This window comes from Oncorhynchus clarkii, unplaced genomic scaffold (assembly GCF_045791955.1).
Source record: "Oncorhynchus clarkii lewisi isolate Uvic-CL-2024 unplaced genomic scaffold, UVic_Ocla_1.0 unplaced_contig_1345_pilon_pilon, whole genome shotgun sequence".
Classification (NCBI taxonomy): Eukaryota; Metazoa; Chordata; class Actinopteri; order Salmoniformes; family Salmonidae; genus Oncorhynchus; species Oncorhynchus clarkii.
Genome location: NW_027261066.1, coordinates 17,576 through 38,689, shown reverse-complemented (window position 1 = coordinate 38,689; position 21,114 = coordinate 17,576). Strand labels below are relative to the sequence as shown.

The 21,114-nt window shown below is 43.4% G+C and overlaps 14 non-coding genes across 14 annotated transcripts; 10 read left to right on the top strand and 4 right to left on the bottom strand.

Moving 5' to 3' along the window:
* The first annotated feature begins 540 nt into the window (after window positions 1–540).
* Window positions 541–627, top strand: trnay-gua (transfer RNA tyrosine (anticodon GUA)). The gene is given in 2 exon segments: window positions 541–577; window positions 592–627. It is a non-coding gene; the product is annotated as a tRNA-Tyr (tRNA).
* Window positions 628–2,574: 1,947 nt separating this feature from the next.
* Window positions 2,575–2,661, top strand: trnay-gua (transfer RNA tyrosine (anticodon GUA)). Its single transcript is given in 2 exon segments — window positions 2,575–2,611; window positions 2,626–2,661. It is a non-coding gene; the product is annotated as a tRNA-Tyr (tRNA).
* Window positions 2,662–3,251: 590 nt separating this feature from the next.
* Window positions 3,252–3,338, top strand: trnay-gua (transfer RNA tyrosine (anticodon GUA)). The gene is given in 2 exon segments: window positions 3,252–3,288; window positions 3,303–3,338. It is a non-coding gene; the product is annotated as a tRNA-Tyr (tRNA).
* Window positions 3,339–3,929: 591 nt separating this feature from the next.
* Window positions 3,930–4,016, top strand: trnay-gua (transfer RNA tyrosine (anticodon GUA)). The gene is given in 2 exon segments: window positions 3,930–3,966; window positions 3,981–4,016. It is a non-coding gene; the product is annotated as a tRNA-Tyr (tRNA).
* A 591-nt stretch (window positions 4,017–4,607) lies between these two features.
* trnay-gua (transfer RNA tyrosine (anticodon GUA)) lies at window positions 4,608–4,694 on the top strand. The gene is given in 2 exon segments: window positions 4,608–4,644; window positions 4,659–4,694. It is a non-coding gene; the product is annotated as a tRNA-Tyr (tRNA).
* A 1,262-nt stretch (window positions 4,695–5,956) lies between these two features.
* On the top strand, window positions 5,957–6,043 carry trnay-gua (transfer RNA tyrosine (anticodon GUA)). Its single transcript is given in 2 exon segments — window positions 5,957–5,993; window positions 6,008–6,043. It is a non-coding gene; the product is annotated as a tRNA-Tyr (tRNA).
* A 590-nt stretch (window positions 6,044–6,633) lies between these two features.
* trnay-gua (transfer RNA tyrosine (anticodon GUA)) lies at window positions 6,634–6,720 on the top strand. Its single transcript is given in 2 exon segments — window positions 6,634–6,670; window positions 6,685–6,720. It is a non-coding gene; the product is annotated as a tRNA-Tyr (tRNA).
* Window positions 6,721–10,691: 3,971 nt separating this feature from the next.
* On the top strand, window positions 10,692–10,778 carry trnay-gua (transfer RNA tyrosine (anticodon GUA)). Its single transcript is given in 2 exon segments — window positions 10,692–10,728; window positions 10,743–10,778. It is a non-coding gene; the product is annotated as a tRNA-Tyr (tRNA).
* Window positions 10,779–11,367: 589 nt separating this feature from the next.
* On the top strand, window positions 11,368–11,454 carry trnay-gua (transfer RNA tyrosine (anticodon GUA)). Its single transcript is given in 2 exon segments — window positions 11,368–11,404; window positions 11,419–11,454. It is a non-coding gene; the product is annotated as a tRNA-Tyr (tRNA).
* Window positions 11,455–12,043: 589 nt separating this feature from the next.
* Window positions 12,044–12,130, top strand: trnay-gua (transfer RNA tyrosine (anticodon GUA)). Its single transcript is given in 2 exon segments — window positions 12,044–12,080; window positions 12,095–12,130. It is a non-coding gene; the product is annotated as a tRNA-Tyr (tRNA).
* Window positions 12,131–14,098: 1,968 nt separating this feature from the next.
* Window positions 14,099–14,171, bottom strand: trnar-ucu (transfer RNA arginine (anticodon UCU)). The gene has a single exon. It is a non-coding gene; the product is annotated as a tRNA-Arg (tRNA).
* A 565-nt stretch (window positions 14,172–14,736) lies between these two features.
* Window positions 14,737–14,809, bottom strand: trnar-ucu (transfer RNA arginine (anticodon UCU)). Its single transcript has one exon. It is a non-coding gene; the product is annotated as a tRNA-Arg (tRNA).
* A 939-nt stretch (window positions 14,810–15,748) lies between these two features.
* Window positions 15,749–15,821, bottom strand: trnar-ucu (transfer RNA arginine (anticodon UCU)). Its single transcript has one exon. It is a non-coding gene; the product is annotated as a tRNA-Arg (tRNA).
* Window positions 15,822–16,766: 945 nt separating this feature from the next.
* On the bottom strand, window positions 16,767–16,839 carry trnar-ucu (transfer RNA arginine (anticodon UCU)). Its single transcript has one exon. It is a non-coding gene; the product is annotated as a tRNA-Arg (tRNA).
* Between the last annotated feature and the right edge of the window lie 4,275 nt (window positions 16,840–21,114).

The window sequence follows — 21,114 nt, the reverse complement described above, 5'->3', positions numbered from 1 at the left end:
GACAAGTGCTTGACAAAAAATATCTTTCCCTGCGAGAAGAAATCTTCACTTGTTGACCTTTGATAGGAATGTTGGTAGAGCAGCAGAGAGTTCTCGAGATTGCAACAGTCCTTAGGTTGCTGACTCAGAAGAGTATAACTTTTTCTGCAGTTGTGCCAAGTTTTTGACTTATGCCTAGTGTTTCCCCAAAAGCAAGTCATTCCCTGAGCGGGAATCAAACCCAGGCAGCGGTGGTAAAAGAACAGAATCCTAACCACTAGACCAACAGGGAGAGAGAAAAATACATTTCGCAAGCTAGGGGGCTAAACAGCGATTTTATTCCTCTGCTCACTTTTTGTCTATTCCCAAATGCAACCGCTTGCAATCTAAGGGGATGTAGCTCTGAGGAATAGAGCATTAGTTGAACGTACGAAGACCTGGGGGCAATCCTTAGCAGCTCCAAGAAACCACCAAACTCAGCAGATTAATTTCTTAAAGGGAACATATGCTTCTGCCAAACCTCTGACCATCTAGGTGATGGTGTTTGACTACATTTTCTATCCTTCGATAGCTCAGTTGGTAGAGTGGAGGACTGTAGGTGAAATTGCTGTGATCCTTAGGTTGCTGGTTCAAATCCGGCTCGAAGGATTGTACTTTTTCTTGTGGTTTACGCCAACTTTATGACAGCAGTGTACCATGACAAGTGCTTGACAAAAACATATCTTTCCCTGAGAGAAGAAATCTTCACTTGTTGACCTTTGATAGGAATGTTGGTAGAGCAGCAGAGAGTTCTCGAGATTGCAACAGTCCTTAGGTCGCTGACTCAGAAGAGTATAACTTTTTCTGCAGTTGTGCCAAGTTTTTGACTTATGCCTAGTGTTTCCCCAAAAGCAAGTCATTCCCTGAGCGGGAATCAAACCCAGGCCTCGGTGGTAAAAGAAATGAATCCTAACCACTAGACCAACAGGGAGAGAGAAAAAGACATTTCGCAAGCTAGGGGGCTAAACAGCGATTTTATTCCTCTGCTCACTTTTTGTCTATTCCCAAATGCAACTACTTGCATTCTAAGGGGATGTAGCTCAGAGGAATAGAGCATTAGTTGAACGTACGAAGACCTGGGGGCAATCCTCAGCAGCTCCTAGAAACCACCAAACTCAGCAGATTAATTTCTTAAAGGGAACATATGCTTCTGCCAAACCTCTGACCATCTAGGTGATGGTGTTTGACTACATTTTTTGCCCTTCGATAGCTCAGTTGGTAGAGCGGAGGACTGTAGATGAAATTGCTGTAATCCTTAGGTCGCTGGTTCAAATCCGGCTCGACGGATTGTACTTTTTCTTGTGGCTTACGCCAACTTTTTGACAGCAGTGTACCATGACATGTGCTTGACAAAAAAATATCTTTCCCTGAGAGAAGAAATCTTCACTTGTTGACCTTTGTTAGGAATGTTGGTAGAGCAGCAGAGAGTTCTCGAGATTGCAACAGTCCTTAGGTCGCTGACTCAGAAGAGTATAACTTTTTCTGCAGTTGTGCCAAGTTTTTGACTTATGCCTAGTGTTTCCCCAAAAGCAAGTCATTCCCTGAGCGGGAATCAAACACAGGCAGCGGTGTTAAAATAACCGAATCCTAACCACTAGACCAACAGTGAGAGAAAAAAATACATTTCGCAAGCTAGGGGGCTAAACAGCGATTTTATTCCTCGGCTCACTTTTTGTCTATTCCCAAATGCAACTACTTGCATTCTAAGGGGATGTAGCTCAGAGGAATAGAGCATTAGTTGAACGTACGAAGACCTGGGGGCAATCCTCAGCAGCTCCTAGAAACCACCAAACTCAGCAGATTAATTTCTTAAAGGGAACATATGCTTCTGCCAAACCTCTGACCATCTAGGTGATGGTGTTTGACTACATTTTTTGCCCTTCGATAGCTCAGTTGGTAGAGCGGAGGACTGTAGATGAAATTGCTGTAATCCTTAGGTCGCTGGTTCAAATCCGGCTCGACGGATTGTACTTTTTCTTGTGGCTTACGCCAACTTTTTGACAGCAGTGTACCATGACATGTGCTTGACAAAAAAATATCTTTCCCTGAGAGAAGAAATCTTCACTTGTTGACCTTTGTTAGGAATGTTGGTAGAGCAGCAGAGAGTTCTCGAGATTGCAACAGTCCTTAGGTCGCTGACTCAGAAGAGTATAACTTTTTCTGCAGTTGTGCCAAGTTTTTGACTTATGCCTAGTGTTTCCCCAAAAGCAAGTCATTCCCTGAGCGGGAATCAAACACAGGCAGCGGTGTTAAAATAACCGAATCCTAACCACTAGACCAACAGTGAGAGAAAAAAATACATTTCGCAAGCTAGGGGGCTAAACAGCGATTTTATTCCTCGGCTCACTTTTTGTCTATTCCCAAATGCAACTACTTGCAATCTAAAGGGATGTAGCTCAGAGGAATAGAGCATTAGTTGAACGTACGAAGACCTGGGGGCAATCCTTAGCTGCTCCAAGAAACCACCAAACTCAGCAGATTAATTTCTTAAAGGGAACATATGCTTCTGCCAAACCTCTGACCATCTAGGTGATGGTGTTTGACTAGATTTTTTATCCTTCGATAGCTCAGTTGGTAGAGCGGAGGACTGTAGGTGAAATTGCTGTAATCCTTAGGTCGCTGGTTCAAATCCGGCTCGAAGGATTGTGCATTTTCTTGTGGCTTACGCCAACTTTTTGACAGCAGTGTACCATGACAAGTGCTTGACAAAAAATATCTTTCCCTGCGAGAAGAAATCTTCACTTGTTGACCTTTGATAGGAATGTTGGTAGAGCAGCAGAGAGTTCTCGAGATTGCAACAGTCCTTAGGTTGCTGACTCAGAAGAGTATAACTTTTTCTGCAGTTGTGCCAAGTTTTTGACTTATGCCTAGTGTTTCCCCAAAAGCAAGTCATTCCCTGAGCGGGAATCAAACCCAGGCAGCGGTGGTAAAAGAACAGAATCCTAACCACTAGACCAACAGGGAGAGAGAAAAATACATTTCGCAAGCTAGGGGGCTAAACAGCGATTTTATTCCTCTGCTCACTTTTTGTCTATTCCCAAATGCAACCGCTTGCAATCTAAGGGGATGTAGCTCTGAGGAATAGAGCATTAGTTGAACGTACGAAGACCTGGGGGCAATCCTTAGCAGCTCCAAGAAACCACCAAACTCAGCAGATTAATTTCTTAAAGGGAACATATGCTTCTGCCAAACCTCTGACCATCTAGGTGATGGTGTTTGACTACATTTTCTATCCTTCGATAGCTCAGTTGGTAGAGTGGAGGACTGTAGGTGAAATTGCTGTAATCCTTAGGTTGCTGGTTCAAATCCGGCTCGAAGGATTGTACTTTTTCTTGTGGCTTACGCCAACTTTATGACAGCAGTGTACCATGACAAGTGCTTGACAAAAACATATCTTTCCCTGAGAGAAGAAATCTTCACTTGTTGACCTTTGATAGGAATGTTGGTAGAGCAGCAGAGAGTTCTCGAGATTGCAACAGTCCTTAGGTCGCTGACTCAGAAGAGTATAACTTTTTCTGCAGTTGTGCCAAGTTTTTGACTTATGCCTAGTGTTTCCCCAAAAGCAAGTCATTCCCTGAGCGGGAATCAAACCCAGGCCTCGGTGGTAAAAGAAATGAATCCTAACCACTAGACCAACAGGGAGAGAGAAAAAGACATTTCGCAAGCTAGGGGGCTAAACAGCGATTTTATTCCTCTGCTCACTTTTTGTCTATTCCCAAATGCAACTACTTGCATTCTAAGGGGATGTAGCTCAGAGGAATAGAGCATTAGTTGAACGTACGAAGACCTGGGGGCAATCCTTAGCAGCTCCAAGAAACCACCAAACTCAGCAGATTAATTTCTTAAAGGGAACATATGCTTCTGCCAAACCTCTGACCATCTAGGTGATGGTGTTTGACTACATTTTTTACCCTTCGATAGCTCAGTTGGTAGAGCGGAGGACTGTAGATGAAATTGCTGTAATCCTTAGGTCGCTGGTTCAAATCCGGCTCGAAGGATTGTACTTTTTCTTGTGGCTTACGCCAACTTTTTGACAGCAGTGTACCATGACATGTGCTTGACAAAAAAATATCTTTCCCTGAGAGAAGAAATCTTCACTTGTTGACCTTTGTTAGGAATGTTGGTAGAGCAGCAGAGAGTTCTCGAGATTGCAACAGTCCTTAGGTCGCTGACTCAGAAGAGTATAACTTTTTCTGCAGTTGTGCCAAGTTTTTGACTTATGCCTAGTGTTTCCCCAAAAGCAAGTCATTCCCTGAGCGGGAATCAAACACAGGCAGCGGTGTTAAAATAACCGAATCCTAACCACTAGACCAACAGTGAGAGAAAAAAATACATTTCGCAAGCTAGGGGGCTAAACAGCGATTTTATTCCTCTGCTCACTTTTTGTCTATTCCCAAATGCAACCGCTTGCAATCTAAGGGGATGTAGCTCTGAGGAATAGAGCATTAGTTGAACGTACGAAGACCTGGGGGCAATCCTTAGCAGCTCCAAGAAACCACCAAACTCAGCAGATTAATTTCTTAAAGGGAACATATGCTTCTGCCAAACCTCTGACCATCTAGGTGATGGTGTTTGACTACAGTTTCTATCCTTCGATAGCTCAGTTGGTAGAGTGGAGGACTGTAGGTGAAATTGCTGTAATCCTTAGGTTGCTGGTTCAAATCCGGCTCGAAGGATTGTACTTTTTCTTGTGGCTTACGCCAACTTTATGACAGCAGTGTACCATGACAAGTGCTTGACAAAAACATATCTTTCCCTGAGAGAAGAAATCTTCACTTGTTGACCTTTGATAGGAATGTTGGTAGAGCAGCAGAGAGTTCTCGAGATTGCAACAGTCCTTAGGTCGCTGACTCAGAAGAGTATAACTTTTTCTGCAGTTGTGCCAAGTTTTTGACTTATGCCTAGTGTTTCCCCAAAAGCAAGTCATTCCCTGAGCGGGAATCAAACCCAGGCCTCGGTGGTAAAAGAAATGAATCCTAACCACTAGACCAACAGGGAGAGAGAAAAATACATTTCGCAAGCTAGGGGGCTAAACAGCGATTTTATTCCTCTGCTCACTTTTTGTCTATTCCCAAATGCAACTACTTGCATTCTAAGGGGATGTAGCTCAGAGGAATAGAGCATTAGTTGAACGTACGAAGACCTGGGGGCAATCCTCAGCAGCTCCTAGAAACCACCAAACTCAGCAGATTAATTTCTTAAAGGGAACATATGCTTCTGCCAAACCTCTGACCATCTAGGTGATGGCGTTTGACTACATTTTTTATCCTTCGATAGCTCAGTTGGTAGAGCGGAGGACTGTAGGTGAAATTGCTGTAATCCTTAGGTCGCTGGTTCAAATCTGGCTCGAAGGATTGTACTTGTGGCTTGCGCCAACTTTTTCACAGCAGTGTACCATGACAAGTGCTTGACAAAAAATATCTTTCCCTGAGAGAAGAAATCTTCACTTGTTGACCTTTGATAGGAATGTTGGTAGAGCAGCAGAGAGTTCTCGAGATTGCAACAGTCCTTAGGTCGCTGACTCAGAAGAGTATAACTTTTTCTGCAGTTGTGCCAAGTTTTTGACTTATGCCTAGTGTTTCCCCAAAAGCAAGTCATTCCCTGAGCGGGAATCAAACCCAGGCAGCGGTGTTAAAATAACCGAATCCTAACCACTAGACCAACAGTGAGAGAAAAAAATACATTTCGCAAGCTAGGGGGCTAAACAGCGATTTTATTCCTCGGCTCACTTTTTGTCTATTCCCATATGCAACTACTTGCAATCTAAAGGGATGTAGCTCAGAGGAATAGAGCATTAGTTGAACGTACGAAGACCTGGGGGCAATCCTTAGCTGCTCCAAGAAACCACCAAACTCAGCAGATTAATTTCTTAAAGGGAACATATGCTTCTGCCAAACCTCTGACCATCTAGGTGATGGTGTTTGACTAGATTTTTTATCCTTCGATAGCTCAGTTGGTAGAGCGGAGGACTGTAGGTGAAATTGCTGTAATCCTTAGGTCGCTGGTTCAAATCCGGCTCGAAGGATTGTGCTTTTTCTTGTGGCTTACGCCAACTTTTTGACAGCAGTGTACCATGACAAGTGCTTGACAAAAAATATCTTTCCCTGAGAGAAGAAATCTTCACTTGTTGACCTTTGATAGGAATGTTGGTAGAGCAGCAGAGAGTTCTCGAGATTGCAACAGTCCTTAGGTCGCTGACTCAGAAGAGTATAACTTTTTCTGCAGTTGTGCCAAGTTTTTGACTTATGCCTAGTGTTTCCCCAAAAGCAAGTAATTCCCTGAGCGGGAATCAAACCCAGGCCTCGGTGGTAAAATAAATGAATCCTAACCACTAGACCAACAGGGAGAGAGAAAAAGACATTTCGCAAGCTAGGGGGCTAAACAGCGATTTTATTCCTCTGCTCACTTTTTGTCTATTCCCAAATGCAACTACTTGCAATCTAAGGGGATGTAGCTCAGAGGAATAGAGCATTAGTTGAACGTACGAAGACCTGGGGGCAATCGTCAGCAGCTCCAAGAAACCACCAAACTCAGCAGATTAATTTCTTAAAGGGAACATATGCTTCTGCCAAACCTCTGACCATCTAGGTGATGGCGTTTGACTACATTTTTTATCCTTCGATAGCTCAGTTGGTAGAGCGGAGGACTGTAGGTGAAATTGCTGTAATCCTTAGGTCGCTGGTTCAAATCCGGCTCGAAGGACTGTACTTTTTTCTTGTGGCTTGCGCCAACTTTTTCACAGCAGCATGACATGTGCTTGACAAAAAAATATCTTTCCCTGAGAGAAGAAATCTTCACTTGTTGACCTTTGATAGGTATGTTGGTAGAGCAGCAGAGAGTTCTCGAGATTGCAACAGTCCTTAGGTCGCTGACTCAGAAGAGTATAACTTTTTCTGCAGTTGTGCCAAGTTTTTGACTTATGCCTAGTGTTTCCCCAAAAGCAAGTCATTCCCTGAGCGGGAATCAAACCCAGGCCTCGGTGGTAAAAGAAATGAATCCTAACCACTAGACCAACAGGGAGAGAGAAAAAGACATTTCGCAAGCTAGGGGGCTAAACAGCGATTTTATTCCTCTGCTCACTTTTTGTCTATTCCCAAATGCAACTACTTGCAATCTAAGGGGATGTAGCTCAGAGGAATAGAGCATTAGTTGAACGTACGAAGACCTGGGGGCAATCCTCAGCAGCTCCAAGAAACCACCAAACTCAGCAGATTAATTTCTTAAAGGGAACATATGCTTCTGCCAAACCTCTGACCATCTAGGTGATGGCGTTTGACTACATTTTTTATCCTTCGATAGCTCAGTTGGTAGAGCGGAGGACTGTAGGTGAAATTGCTGTAATCCTTAGGTCGCTGGTTCAAATCTGGCTCGAAGGATTGTACTTGTGGCTTGCGCCAACTTTTTCACAGCAGTGTACCATGACAAGTGCTTGACAAAAAATATCTTTCCCTGAGAGAAGAAATCTTCACTTGTTGACCTTTGATAGGAATGTTGGTAGAGCAGCAGAGAGTTCTCGAGATTGCAACAGTCCTTAGGTCGCTGACTCAGAAGAGTATAACTTTTTCTGCAGTTGTGCCAAGTTTTTGACTTATGCCTAGTGTTTCCCCAAAAGCAAGTCATTCCCTGAGCGGGAATCAAACCCAGGCAGCGGTGTTAAAATAACCGAATCCTAACCACTAGACCAACAGTGAGAGAAAAAAATACATTTCGCAAGCTAGGGGGCTAAACAGCGATTTTATTCCTCGGCTCACTTTTTGTCTATTCCCATATGCAACTACTTGCAATCTAAAGGGATGTAGCTCAGAGGAATAGAGCATTAGTTGAACGTACGAAGACCTGGGGGCAATCCTTAGCTGCTCCAAGAAACCACCAAACTCAGCAGATTAATTTCTTAAAGGGAACATATGCTTCTGCCAAACCTCTGACCATCTAGGTGATGGTGTTTGACTAGATTTTTTATCCTTAGATAGCTCAGTTTGTAGAGCGGAGGACTGTAGGTGAAATTGCTGTAATCCTTAGGTCGCTGGTTCAAATCCGGCTCGAAGGATTGTGCTTTTTCTTGTGGCTTACGCCAACTTTTTGACAGCAGTGTACCATGACAAGTGCTTGACAAAAAATATCTTTCCCTGAGAGAAGAAATCTTCACTTGTTGACCTTTGATAGGTATGTTGGTAGAGCAGCAGAGAGTTCTCGAGATTGCAACAGTCCTTAGGTCGCTGACTCAGAAGAGTATAACTTTTTCTGCAGTTGTGCCAAGTTTTTGACTTATGCCTAGTGTTTCCCCAAAAGCAAGTCATTCCCTGAGCGGGAATCAAACCCAGGCCTCGGTGGTAAAAGAAATGAATCCTAACCACTAGACCAACAGGGAGAGAGAAAAAGACATTTCGCAAGCTAGGGGGCTAAACAGCGATTTTATTCCTCTGCTCACTTTTTGTCTATTCCCAAATGCAACTACTTGCAATCTAAGGGGATGTAGCTCAGAGGAATAGAGCATTAGTTGAACGTACGAAGACCTGGGGGCAATCCTCAGCAGCTCCAAGAAACCACCAAACTCAGCAGATTAATTTCTTAAAGGGAACATATGCTTCTGCCAAACCTCTGACCATCTAGGTGATGGCGTTTGACTACATTTTTTATCCTTCGATAGCTCAGTTGGTAGAGCGGAGGACTGTAGGTGAAATTGCTGTAATCCTTAGGTCGCTAGTTCAGATCCGGCTCGAAGGATTGTACTTTTTTCTTGTGGCTTGCGCCAACTTTTTCACAGCAGTGTACCATGACATGTGCTTGACAAAAAAATATCTTTCCCTGAGAGAAGAAATCTTCACTTGTTGACCTTTGATAGGTATGTTGGTAGAGCAGCAGAGAGTTCTCAAGATTGCAACAGTCCTTAGGTCGCTGACTCAGAAGAGTATAACTTTTTCTGCAGTTGTGCCAAGTTTTTGACTTATGCCTAGTGTTTCCCCAAAAGCAAGTCATTCCCTGAGCGGGAATCAAACCCAGGCCTCGGTGGTAAAAGAAATGAATCCTAACCACTAGACCAACAGGGAGAGAGAAAAAGACATTTCGCAAGCTAGGGGGCTAAACAGCGATTTTATTCCTCTGCTCACTTTTTGTCTATTCCCAAATGCAACTACTTGCATTCTAAGGGGATGTAGCTCAGAGGAATAGAGCATTAGTTGAACGTACGAAGACCTGGGGGCAATCCTCAGCAGCTCCAAGAAACCACCAAACTCAGCAGATTAATTTCTTAAAGGGAACATATGCTTCTGCCAATCCTCTGACCATCTAGGTGATGGCGTTTGACTACATTTTTTATCCTTCGATAGCTCAGTTGGTAGAGCGGAGGAGTGTAGGTGAAATTGCTGTAATCCTTAGGTCGCTCGTTCAAATCCGGCTCGAAGGATTGTACTTTTCTTGTGGCTTACGCCAACTTTTTGACAGCAGTGTACCATGACATGTGCTTGACAAAAAAATATCTTTCCCTGAGAGAAGAAATCTTCACTTGTTGACCTTTGATAGGAATGTTGGTAGAGCAGCAGAGAGTTCTCGAGATTGCAACAGTCCTTAGGTCGCTGACTCAGAAGAGTATAACTTTTTCTGCAGTTGTGCCAAGTTTTTGACTTATGCCTAGTGTTTCCCCAAAAGCAAGTCATTCCCTGAGCGGGAATCAAACCCAGGCCTCAGTGGTAAAATAAATGAATCCTAACCACTAGACCAACAGGGAGAGAGAAAAATGCATTTTGCAGTGAGGGAGCTAAACAGCGATTTTATTCCTCTGCTCACTTTTTGTCTATTCCCAAATGCAACTACTTGCAATCTAAGGGGATGTAGCTCAGAGGAATAGAGCATTAGTTGAACGTACGAAGACCTGGGGGCAATCGTCAGCAGCTCCAAGAAACCACCAAACTCAGCAGATTAATTTCTTAAAGGGAACATATGCTTCTGCCAAACCTCTGACCATCTAGGTGATGGCGTTTGACTACATTTTTTATCCTTCAATAGCTCAGTTGGTAGAGCGGAGGACTGTAGGTGAAATTGCTGTAATCCTTAGGTAGCTGGTTCAAATCCGGCTCGAAGGATTGTACTTTTTCTTGTGGCTTGCGCCAACTTTTTGACAGCAGTGTACCATGACATGTGCTTGACTGACAAAACATATCTTTCCCTGAGAGAAGAAATCTTCACTTGTTGACCTTTGATAGGAATGTTGGTAGAGCAGCAGAGAGTTCTCGAGATTGCAACAGTCCTTAGGTCGCTGACTCAGAAGAGTATAACTTTTTCTGCAGTTGTGCCAAGTTTTTGACTTATGCCTAGTGTTTCCCCAAAAGCAAGTAATTCCCTGAGCGGGAATCAAACCCAGGCCTCGGTGGTAAAATAAATGAATCCTAACCACTAGACCAACAGGGAGAGAGAAAAAGACATTTCGCAAGCTAGGGGGCTAAACAGCGATTTTATTCCTCTGCTCACTTTTTGTCTATTCCCAAATGCAACTACTTGCATTCTAAGGGGATGTAGCTCAGAGGAATAGAGCATTAGTTGAACGTACAAAGACCTGGGGGCAATCCTCAGCAGCTCCAAGAAACCACCAAACTCAGCAGATTAATTTCTTAAAGGGAACATATGCTTCTGCCAAACCTCTGACCATCTAGGTGATGGCGTTTGACTAAATTTTTTATCCTTCGATAGCTCAGTTGGTAGAGCGGAGGACTGTAGGTGAAATTGCTGTAATTCTTAGGTCGCTGGTTCAAATCCGGCTCGAAGGATTGTACTTTTTCTTGTGGCTTGCGCCAACTTTTTGACAGCAGTGTACCATGACATGTGCTTGACAAAAAATATCTTTCCCTGAGAGAAGAAATCTTCACTTGTTGACCTTTGATAGGTATGTTGGTAGAGCAGCAGAGAGTTCTCGAGATTGCAACAGTCCTTAGGTCGCTGACTCAGAAGAGTATAACTTTTTCTGCAGTTGTGCCAAGTTTTTGACTTATGCCTAGTGTTTCCCCAAAAGCAAGTCATTCCCTGAGCGGGAATCAAACCCAGGCCTCGGTGGTAAAATAAATGAATCCTAACCACTAGACCAACAGGGAGAGAGAAAAATGCATTTTGCAGTGAGGGAGCTAAACAGCGATTTTATTCCTCTGCTCACTTTTTGTCTATTCCCAAATGCAACTACTTGCAATCTAAGGGGATGTAGCTCAGAGGAATAGAGCATTAGTTGAAAGTACGAAGACCTGGGGGCAATCCTCAGCAGCTCCAAGAAACCACCAAACTCAGCAGATTCATTTCTTAAAGGGAACATATGCTTCTGCCAAACCTCTGACCATCTAGGTGATGGCGTTTGACTACATTTTTTATCCTTCGATAGCTCAGTTGGTAGAGCGGAGGACTGTAGGTGAAATTGCTGTAATCCTTAGGTCGCTGGTTCAAATCCGGCTCGAAGGATTGTACTTTTTCTTGTGGCTTACGACAACTTTTTGACAGCAGTGTACCATGACATGTGCTTGACAAAAAATATCTTTCCCTGAGAGAAGAAATCTTCACTTGTTGACCTTTGATAGGAATGTTGGTAGAGCAGCAGAGAGTTCTCGAGATTGCAACATACCTTAGTTCGCTGACTCAGAAGAGTATAACTTTTTCTGCAGTTGTGCCAAGTTTTTGACTTATGCCTAGTGTTTCCCCAAAAGCAAGTCATTCCCTGAGCGGGAATCAAACCCAGGCCTCGGTGGTAAAATAAATGAATCCTAACCACTAGACCAACAGGGAGAGAGAAAAATGCATTTTGCAGTGAGGGAGCTAAACAGCGATTTTATTCCTCTGCTCACTTTTTGTCTATTCCCAAATGCAACTACTTGCAATCTAAGGGGATGTAGCTCAGAGGAATAGAGCATTAGTTGAAAGTACGAAGACCTGGGGGCAATCCTCAGCAGCTCCAAGAAACCACCAAACTCAGCAGATTCATTTCTTAAAGGGAACATATGCTTCTGCCAAACCTCTGACCATCTAGGTGATGGCGTTTGACTACATTTTTTATCCTTCGATAGCTCAGTTGGTAGAGCGGAGGACTGTAGGTGAAATTGCTGTAATCCTTAGGTCGCTGGTTCAAATCCTGCTCGAAGGATTGTACTTTTTCTTGTGGCTTACGCCAACTTTTTGACAGCAGTGTACCATGACATGTGCTTGACAAAAAATATCTTTCCCTGAGAGAAGAAATCTTCACTTGTTGACCTTTGATAGGAATGTTGGTAGAGCAGCAGAGAGTTCTCGAGATTGCAACATACCTTAGTTCGCTGACTCAGAAGAGTATAACTTTTTCTGCAGTTGTGCCAAGTTTTTGACTTATGCCTAGTGTTTCCCCAAAAGCAAGTCATTCCCTGAGCGGGAATCAAACCCAGGCCTCGGTGGTAAAATAAATGAATCCTAACCACTAGACCAACAGGGAGAGAGAAAAATGCATTTTGCAGTGAGGGAGCTAAACAGCGATTTTATTCCTCTGCTCACTTTTTGTCTATTCCCAAATGCAACTACTTGCAATCTAAGGGGATGTAGCTCAGAGGAATAGAGCATTAGTTGAACGTACGAAGACCTGGGGGCAATCCTCAGCAGCTCCAAGAAACCACCAAACTCAGCAGATTCATTTCTTAAAGGGAACATATGCTTCTGCCAAACCTCTGACCATCTAGGTGATGGCGTTTGACTACATTCTTTATCCTTCGATAGCTCAGTTGGTAGAGCGGAGGACTGTAGTACACGTGGTTAAAGTAGACATCACGCTTCCGCTTCGCTTCTGTAATCAGCATGACCTGTACAAACTGACAGAAGCAGTCAAAAAATTATCACGGAGGGCACTGAGACATGCCCATGAAATTATGGTTTAATATTTCTGTTTCCACTTCATTGCTAAAGCAAACTGAATAGCAGAGGATGGTTTCGATCCATAAATCACTGGGTTAACTGCCAGGCACACTTCCACTTCATCACTCCACTTTCAGGTACCCCAAAACAATACTTGAATTCACAATACATGGATTAGGAGATCAGTGTCTTAAGCCACTGTGTCTCTCTGTGATCAGCATGACCTATATGGATTGATAGAAGCAGTAATAAAAAAAGAATCACGGAGGGCACAGAGACATGCCCATGAAATTCTCAAATGTAAAAAAAAATCCCTGTTTACACTTCATTTCTAAAAGTAGAATTGGATAGCTTCGATCCATCAACCTCTGTGTTATGTGCCCAGGTCTTCTCTTCTGTTTGCACCTCATTGCTCAAAGCAAACTGGATAGCAGAGGATGGTTTCGATCCCTAAATAACTTGGTTAACTGCCCTGCACACTTCCACTTCATCCCTCCACTTTCAGGTACCCCAAAACAATACTTGAACTCACAATAAATGGATTAGGCGGTCAGTGTCTTAAGTCACTGTGGAAATGTGTGATCAGCATTACCTATATGAACTGATAGAAGCAGTTGTAAAAAAAAAATGCATTTCGGAGGGCACAGAGACATGCCCATGAAATTCTCCTTTTTTATCCCAGTTAAATCTTCATTTCTAAAAAGTGAATCGGAAAGCTTCAATCCATCAAACTCTGTGTCACGTGTTGATCTCTCTTCCTCCGCATACATCCAACCCAGATGGGACTCAAACCCACAATCCCTGGCTTAGAAGGCTAGTGCCTTATCCATTAGTCCACTGGGGCACTCTGTGTTATGTGCCCAGCTCTTCTCTTCTGTTTGCACTTCATTGCTCAAAGCAAACTGGATAGCAGAGGATGGTTTCGATCCCTAAATCACTTGGTTAACTGCCAGGCACACTTCCACTTCATCCCTCCACTTTCTGGTACCCCAAAACAATACTTGAACTCACAATAAATGGATTAGGCGGTCAGTGTCTTAAGTCACTGTGGAAATGTGTGATCAGCATGACCTATATGAACTGATAGAAGTTGTAAAAACATTTGCATTTCGGAGGGCACATGAAATTCTCCTTTTTTATCCCAGTTAAATCTTCATTTCTAAAACTTCAATCGGAAAGCTTCAATCCATCAAACTCTGTGTCTAGTGCTGATGTCTCTTCCTCCGCATACACCCACCCCAAATGGGACTCGAACCCACAATCCCTGGCTTAGAACGCCAGTGCCTTATCCATTAGGCCACTGGGGCACTTGCTGAAAATGAACTGGATAGCAGAGAGTGGTTTCTACCGAACGTACACGTGGTTAAAGTAGACATCACGCTTCCGCTTCGCTTCTGTAATCAGCATGACCTGTACAAACTGACAGAAGCAGTCAAAAAATTATCACGGAGGGCACTGAGACATGCCCATGAAATTATGGTTTAATATTTCTGTTTCCACTTCATTGCTCAAAGCAAACTGAATAGCAGAGGATGGTTTCGATCCATAAATCACTGGGTTAACTGCCAGGCACACTTCCACTTCATCACTCCACTTTCAGGTACCCCAAAACAATACTTGAATTCACAATACATGGATTAGGAGATCAGTGTCTTAAGCCACTGTGTCTCTCTGTGATCAGCATGACCTATATGAACTGATAGAAGTTGTAAAAACATTAGCATTTCGGAGGGCACAGAGACATGCCCATGAAATTCTCCTTTTTTATCCCAGGTAAATCTTCATTTCTAAAAATTGAATCGGAAAGCTTCAATCCATCAAACTCTGTGTCACGTGCTGATCTCTCTTCCTCCACAGAAATGTGCATTCATCCACCCCAGATGGGACTCGAACCCACAATCCCTGGCTTAGAAGGCCAGTGCCTTATCCATTAGGCCACTAGGGCACTTGCTGAAAATGAACTAGATAGCAGAGAGTGGTTTCTACCGAACGTACACGTGGTTAAAGTAGACATCACGCTTCCGCTACGCTTCTGTAATCAGCATGACCTGTACAAACTGACAGAAGCAGTCAAAAAATTATCACGGAGGGCACTGAGACATGCCCATGAAATTATGGTTTAATATTTCTGTTTCCACTTCATTGCTCAAAGCAAACTGAATAGCAGAGGATGGTTTCGATCCATAAATCACTGGGTTAACTGCCAGGCACACTTCCACTTCATCACTCCACTTTCAGGTACCCCAAAACAATACTTGAATTCACAATACATGGATTAGGAGATCAGTGTCTTAAGCCACTGTGTCTCTCTGTGATCAGCATGACCTATATGGATTGATAGAAGCAGTAATAAAAAAAGAGTCACGGAGGGCACAGAGACATGCCCATGAAATTCTCAAATGTAAAAAAAAAATCCCTGTTTACACTTCATTTCTAAAAGTAGAATTGGATAGCTTCGATCCATCAACCTCTGTGTTATGTGCCCAGCTCTTCTCTTCGGTTTGCACTTCATTGCTAAAAGCAAACTGGATAGCAGAGGATGGTTTCAATCCCTAAATCACTTGGTTAACTGCCCTGCACACTTCCACTTCATCCCTCCACTTTCAGGTACCCCAAAACAATACTTGAACTCATACTTGATCGAATGGATTAGGCGGTCAGTGTCTTAAGTCACTGTGGAAATGTGTGATCAGCATGACCTATATGAACTGATAGAAGTTGTAAAAACATTAGCATTTCGGAGGGCACAGAGACATGCCCATGAAATTCTCCTTTTTTATCCCAGGTAAATCTTCATTTCTAAAAATTGAATCGGAAAGCTTCAATCCATCAAACTCTGTGTCACGTGCTGATCTCTCTTCCTCCACAGAAATGTGCATTCATCCACCCCAGATGGGACTCGAACCCACAATCCCTGGCTTAGAAGGCCAGTGCCTTATCCATTAGGCCACTAGGGCACTTGCTGAAAATGAACTAGATAGCAGAGAGTGGTTTCTACCGAACGTACACGTGGTTAAAGTAGACATCACGCTTCCGCTACGCTTCTGTAATCAGCATGACCTGTACAAACTGACAGAAGCAGTCAAAAAATTATCACGGAGGGCACTGAGACATGCCCATGAAATTATGGTTTAATATTTCTGTTTCCACTTCATTGCTCAAAGCAAACTGAATAGCAGAGGATGGTTTCGATCCATAAATCACTGGGTTAACTGCCAGGCACACTTCCACTTCATCACTCCACTTTCAGGTACCCCAAAACAATACTTGAATTCACAATACATGGATTAGCAGATCAGTGTCTTGAGCCACTGTGTCTCTCTGTGATCAGCATGACCTATATGGATTGATAGAAGCAGTAATAAAAAAAGAATCACAGAGGGCACAGAGACATGCCCATGAAATTCTCAAATGTAAAAAAAAAATCCCTGTTTACACTTCATTTCTAAAAGTAGAATTGGATAGCTTCGATCCATCAACCTCTGTGTTATGTGCCCAGCTCTTCTCTTCTGTTTGCACTTCATTGCTAAAAGCAAACTGGATAGCAGAGGATGGTTTCGATCCCTAAATCACTTGGTTAACTGCCCTGCACACTTCCACTTCATCCCTCCACTTTCAGGTACCCCAAAACAATACTTGAACTCACAATAAATGGATTAGGCGGTCAGTGTCTTAAGTCACTGTGGAAATGTGTGATCAGCATGACCTATATGAACTGATAGAAGCAGTTGTAAAAAAAATTGCATTTCGGAGGGCACAGAGACATGCCCATGAAATTCTCCTTTTTTTTATCCCAGTTAAATCTTCATTTCTAAAACTTGAATCAGAAAGCTTCAATCCATCAAACTCTGTGTCACGTGCTGATCTCTATTCCTCTCTTCCTCTCTCTCTGTGCATTCATCCACCCCAGATGGGACTCAAACCCACAATCCCTGGCTTAGAAGGCCAGTGCCTTATCCATTAGGCCACTGGGGCACTTGCTGAAAATGAACTGGATAGCAGAGAGCGGTTTCTACCGAACGTACACGTGGTTAAAGTAGACATCACGCTTCCGCTTCGCTTCTGTAATCAGCATGACCTGTACATTCTGACAGAAGCAGTCAAAAAATAATCACGGAGGGCACTGAGACATGCCCATGAAATTATGTTTTAATATTTCTGTTTCCACTTCATTGCTAAAGCAAACTGAATAGCAGAGGATGGTTTCGATACATAAATCACTGGGTTAACTGCCAGGCACACTTCCACTTCATCACTCCACTTTCAGGTACCCCAAAACAATACTTGAATTCACAATACATGGATTAGGAGATCAGTGTCTTAAGCCACTGTGTCTCTCTGTGATCAGCATGACCTATATGGATTGATAGAAGCAGTAATAAAAAAAGAATCACGGAGGGCACAGAGACATGCCCATGAAATTCTCCAATTTCAAAAAAAAATCCCTGTTTACACTTCATTTCTAAAAGTAGAATTGGATAGCTTCGATCCATCAACCTCTGTGTTATGTGCCCAGCTCTTCTCTTCTGTTTGCACTTCATTGCTAAAAGCAAACTGGATAGCAGAGGATGGTTTCGATCCCTAAATCACTTGGTTAACTGCCCTGCACACTTCCTCTTCATCCCTCCACTTTCAGGTACCCCAAAACAATACTTCGACTCACAATAAATGGATTAGGCGGTCAGTGTCTTAAGTCACTGTGGAAATGTGTGATAAGCATGACCTATATGAACTTTTAGAAGCAGTTGTAAAAAAAATTGCATTTCGCAGGGCACAGAGACATGCCCACGAAATTCTCCTTTTTTATCCCTGTTAAATCTTCGTTTCTAAAAATTGGATCGGAAAGCTTCAATCAATAAAACTCTGTGTTTATATGCTGATCTCTCTTCCTCCATAGGATTTGCATTCATCCACCCCAGATGGGACTCAAACCCACAATCCCTGGCTTAGAAGGCCTTATCCATTAGGCCACTGGGGCACTTGCTGAAAATGAACTGGATAGCAGAGAGTGGTTTCGACCGATCGTACACGTGGTTAAAGTAGACATCACGCTTCCGCTTCGCTTCTGTAATCAGCATGACCTGTACAAACTGACAGAAGCAGTTGTAAAAAAAAAAAAATGAGTTTAAGTCTTTTCAGTGGAGGCTGAAAGCAGAGTTGCGCAGCAGAAGCGTGCTGGTCCCATAACCCAGAAGTTGAAGGATAGAAACATTTCCATGGACTCCAGCCACCCTAGTCATAGACTGTTCTCTCTGCTACCACATGGCAAGCAGTACCGGAGCGCCACGTCGAGGTCAAAAAGGCTCCTTTACAGCTTCTACCCCATATGTCATAAGACTCTTGAACAGTTCAAAGGGATATTCAGCGTCGGCTTTTTCGTTGAATCTGTGTTTGAAATTCAGTGCTCGACTGAGGGACCTTACAGATAACTAACTGTATGTGTAGGGTACAGCAATGAGGTAGTGTGACAATGTGGTTTTATGCCCACATGGTCTAATCTGCCATAATCTGCTATTTTAGAATGTTATTTTTCCATTATGCATTTTGCCATTTCTTTCTAGCATTATACTGCACGACTATATTATTCTATAGCACCTGTGATAGCAGTAAGCTTTTTATAGTTAATGTGGTTAATGTGGTTATTTACCTATCTCTAGCCTAAGAGAATGAAACGTTGTTTCGGTGCACAGAATCAAGACTCATGAGCTTTAAACGCTGTTTGATCTTGTCTCAAACGGGTAAAGATGGGGTCATGTTTTGTCTGAAACCTAACCCACCGAACCACGCGCTCCTTAACACCCACCAGCTTAAACCGGAAGCCAGCCGCACCAATGTGTCAGAGGAAACACCACCCAACTGCTGACCAGCCTGACCAGCCTGCAGGCACCCTGGCCAGCCACAAGGAGTCACTAGAGAGCAATGAGCCAAGTAAAGCACCCCCCCAGCCAAACCCTCCCAGCCAAGCTCTAGCCCAATTGTGCACTGTCCAATGGGACTGCCAGCCACGGCCAGTTGTGTCACAGCCTGGGAATGAAGTAACACCTCTAGCGCTGTGATGCCTTAGACCACTGCACCAATCAGAGGGCCCCCCGTCTTGTCTATAAGGCTCTTCATGGTTAATATGACGTCTGCAGTGGCCAATTACTGCAATGCGGCATCCGCAGATGTCAGAGCAGGGCTGTTGTGAAGGAAGTTGTCAAAGACTGAGTTTGGGTTTATACAGGACTTAGCGTCCTCACCCACTGTCAACCAATTATGTCAATGTGAAGCTATACGGAGCCCTCGGCCTTGTTACTAAATTTGAGAGGCGATGCAGTACAGAGCTGGATATGGCCTCTGCAAGACTCCTGATGCTCGGCAATTGCGTCACACGAATACGAATACGAATACTCCGACCCAATTTACGAATTCAGACTCTTTGCTAAGAGACTCGAAATTGAGCTCAGGTGCATCCTGTTTCCATTGATCATCCTTTAGATGTTTCTACAACTTGATTGGAGTCCACCCGAGGTCAATTCAATTGATTGTACCTGATTGGCAATGGCTCACACATGTTTATATAAGGTCTCAAAGTTTTCAAATCAAATTACATTTAATTTGTCGCATGCGCCTAATACAACAGGTACAGTGAAATGCTTACTTACATGCCCTTAACCAACAATGCTGTTTTAAGAAAAATACCTACAAAAATAAGAAATAGTAGCAAATAATTAAAGAGCATCAGTAAAATAACAATAGCGAGGTTATATACAGGGGTACCGGTACAGAGTTAATGTGTGGGGGCACTGGTTAGTCAAGGTAATATTTACATGTGGGTAGAGTTATTATACATAGATAACAACAGAGTGTAGCAGCTGCGTAAAAAGGGTAGGGGGGCAATGCAAGTAGTCTGGATAGGAATTTGATTAGATGTTCAGTTATCTTATGGCTTGGGGGTAGAAGCTGTTTAGAAGCCTCTTGGACCTAGACTTGGCGCTCCAGTACCTCTTGCCATGCGGTAGCAGAGAGAACAGTCTATGACTAGGGTGGCTGGAGTCTTTGACAATTAGGGCCTTCCTCGGACACCGCCTGGTGTAGAGGTCCTGGATGTCAGGAAGCTTGGCCCCAGTGATGTACTGGGCCGTATGCACTATCCTCTGTAGTGCCTTGGGGACGAGGCTGAGCAGTTGCCATACCAGGCAGTGAAGCAACCAGTGCTCTCAATGGTGCATCTGAAGATCTTTTGAGGATCTAAGGATCATGCCAAATCTTTTAAGTCTCCAGAGAGGAATAAGTTTTGTCCTGCCCTCTTCACAACTGTCTTGGTGTGCTTGGACCATGTTAGTTTGTTTGTGATGTGGACACCAAGGAACTTGCTCAACCTGCTACACTGCAGCACTGTCCATGAGAATGGGGGCGTGCTCTGTCCTCCTTTTCCTGTAGTCCACAATCATCTCCTTAGTCTTGATCACGTTGATGGAGAGGTTGTTGTCCTGGCACCGCACGGCCAGGTCTCTGATCAGGCCTACCACTGTTGTGTCATCGGCAAACTTAATGATGGTGTTGGAGTCGTGCCTGGCCGTGCAGTCATGAGTGAACAGGGAGTACAGGAGGGGACTGAGCACGCACCCCTGAGGGGCCCCCGTGTTAAGGATCAGCTAGTCCATTACAATTATAGCTAGCTATACTTATTTCACCACTTACCATAATGAGATACAAGTTTCAATTATATTTACAATATAATATACAGTAACAGTCAAAAGTTTGGACACACCTACTCCTTCCACAGTTTTTCTTTATTTTACTATTTTCTACAGTGTAGAATAATAGTAAAGACTTTGAAATAACACATATGGAATCATGTAGTAACCAACAAAGTGTTAAACAAAATATATTTTATATTTGAGTTTCTTCAAAGTAGCCACCCTTGGCATTCTCTCAACCAGCTCTTGGCACACCTGGAATGCATTTAAATTAACAGGTGTGCCTTGTTAAAAGTTTGTTTGTGGAATTTCTTTACTTCTTGATGCATTTGAGCCAATCAATTGTGTCGTGACATGGTAGTGGTGGTATACAGAAGATAGCCCTATTTGGTAAAAGACAAGGTCCATATTATGTCAAGAACAGCTGGCCTCCGCAATCACCGACCCAATTGAGATGGTTTGAGATGAGTTGGACTGCAGAGTGAAGGAAAAGCAGCCAACAAGTGCTCAACATAAGTGGGAACTTCTTCAAGACATTTGGAAAAGCATTCCAGGTAAAGCTGATTGA